Source organism: Bison bison, unplaced genomic scaffold (assembly GCF_000754665.1).
Source record: "Bison bison bison isolate TAMUID 2011002044 unplaced genomic scaffold, Bison_UMD1.0 scf7180017864042, whole genome shotgun sequence".
NCBI classification, from domain to species: Eukaryota; Metazoa; Chordata; class Mammalia; order Artiodactyla; family Bovidae; genus Bison; species Bison bison.
The window spans coordinates 2,910,245-2,912,689 of NW_011494614.1; positions in this window are offsets into that span (position 1 = coordinate 2,910,245).

The window sequence follows — 2,445 nt, forward strand, 5'->3', positions numbered from 1 at the left end:
TTCTTCCATACAGAGCTCTAACTGTTGCTTCTTGACCCACATACATGTTTCTCAGGAGACACTTAAGATGGTCTGGTATTCCTCATCTCTTTAAGAACTTTCCACAGTTTTTTTATGGTCTACACAGTCAAAGGCTTTGGCATAGTTGATGAAACAGAGGGAGATGTTTTTCTGGAATTCCCTAGCTTTCTCTATGATCCAGTGAATGTTGGTAACTTGAATATTGTACAAAGTTTAATGATAATGTTATATACATGTAAAATATGATGATAGATCTATAATTGTATGCTAAATATCTCAATAACCAAGGCCAATGTTTATTTATTCATTCATTAAAAAAATTACTGAACATTAATGATAAGAGACTAAGAATGATTTCTGTGGTATTGAAGCCAAGTGGAATACTACATATTAAGATATGAAGCTTTGAGAATGTACAACACATTTTCAATAGATATTTCACAGATTTTTCTTAAAAATATGTTAAAAGTTTCTGTTGATAGAAAAGAGATATAGAGTTCAGAATAATGGAATATCCATGGCTGAAAAAATAACCAGGCACTATCTTATCTTTAACTTGTTTTCAGGTTCCTTTCAAAGGAAAGGTTACACAGTCAAGACACCCAAGGTTATCAACAAAGTCTTTGGGAATTTCCTTCCTATTGCCCTTCACTAACTGCTCCAGAGACGTCTTCAATCATTTCTCCTCATTCTAGGTTAAAGAGTTTTCATGACTGAGAGGTCTTAAAGTAATACTCACAGGAAATTACAAAAGAAGAGCCCAGATCTTTGAGTAATTAAACTATTATTATGAAAGTTACATATCTTCTCCCCAAATTACTTCTTTGTAAAAGGTTTATCATTAAGATTTCAAAACTTCTAAATAAATATAGGCTAAGGCCAAAGGTGGAAGGGGGTGAGTGAGAAACGTTAATTTCGTATGAAGTGAAGTCGCTTAGTCGTGTCTGACTCTTTGGGACGGTAGCCTACCACGCTCCTCTGTCCATAGGATTTTCCAGGCAAGAGTACTGGAGTGGGTTGCCGTTTCCTTCTCCAGAGGATCTTCCCAACCCAGGGATTGAACCTGGGTCTCCCGCATTGTAGACAGACGCTTTACCATCTGAGCCACCAGGGGAGTCCTCATTTGGTATAGGCAATGTTAAAGGAGAAGTTTGAAACAGAATTTTCCAGCTACCAGTTAATATTGCAGATTTATTGAGATATTTGTGTTATTGAAATATTGCAAAACTTTTAAATCTAGGCTTTGCACCTGACATTATACAAATATAATTGGTCTCAGGAAATATATCCCTTGTTACTAGGGATTGGCTTGTTACAAGTTACAGTGATTTGTGAATTGACTAAAGAAGTTTATAATCTGAAATTTCATCATTTATATCATATGGTCATGACTTCCATATTTCAAAGAAAAATGATCCAAATCCCCAAGTCATAAAGTTGATATGCTCAAGGAAATTCAACAAATTCTTTTGAGGTCTAGCTAATTAGTCATTTCTGTTTATCCCAGATACTAAAATCTTACGAAAATCTGATACTTCTTGGAATTTTGATGTAACCAATGTGGTATGATGCCAGGATTCATTGTGTAAAGACAAAATTTAATCAATATTGTAAAATTGCAGCATTCAGATTGTAGAGAAATAAATACCCTAATGCCATGAACAGTATGAAAAGGCAAAATGATAGGATACTGAAAGGGGAACTCCCCGGGTCGGTAGGTGCCCAATATGCTACTGGAGATCAGTGGAGAAATAACTCCAGAAAGAATGAAGTGATGGAACCAAAGCAAAAACAATACCCAGTTGTGGATGTGACTGGTGATAGAAGCAAGGTCCGATGCTGTAAAGAGCAATATTGCATAGGAACCTGGAATGTCAAGTCCATGAATCAAGACAAATTGGAAGTGGTCAAACAGGAGATGGCAAGAGTGAATGTTGACATTCTAGGAATCAGCGAACTGAAATGGACTGGAATGGGTGAATTTAACTCAGATGACCATTATATCTACTACTGTGGACAGGAATCCCTTAGAAGAAATGGAGTAGTCATCATGGTCAACAAAAGAGTCCGAAATGCAGTACTTGGATGCAATCTCAAAAATGACAGAATGATCTCCGTTCGTTTCCAAAGTAAACCATTCAGTATCAAAGTAATCCAAGCCTATGCTGAACCAGTAACGCTGAAGAAGCTGAAGTTGAATGGTTCTATGAAAACCTACAAGATCTTTTAGAACTAACACCCCCCAAAGATGTCTTTTTCATTATAGGTGACTGGAATGCAAAAGTAGGAAGTCAAGAAACACCTGGAATAACAGGCAAATTTGGCCTTGGAGTACAGACTGAAGCAGGGCAAAGGCTAATAGAGTTTTGCCAAGAGAAGACACTGGTCATAGCAAACACCCTCTTCCAACAACACAAGAGAAGA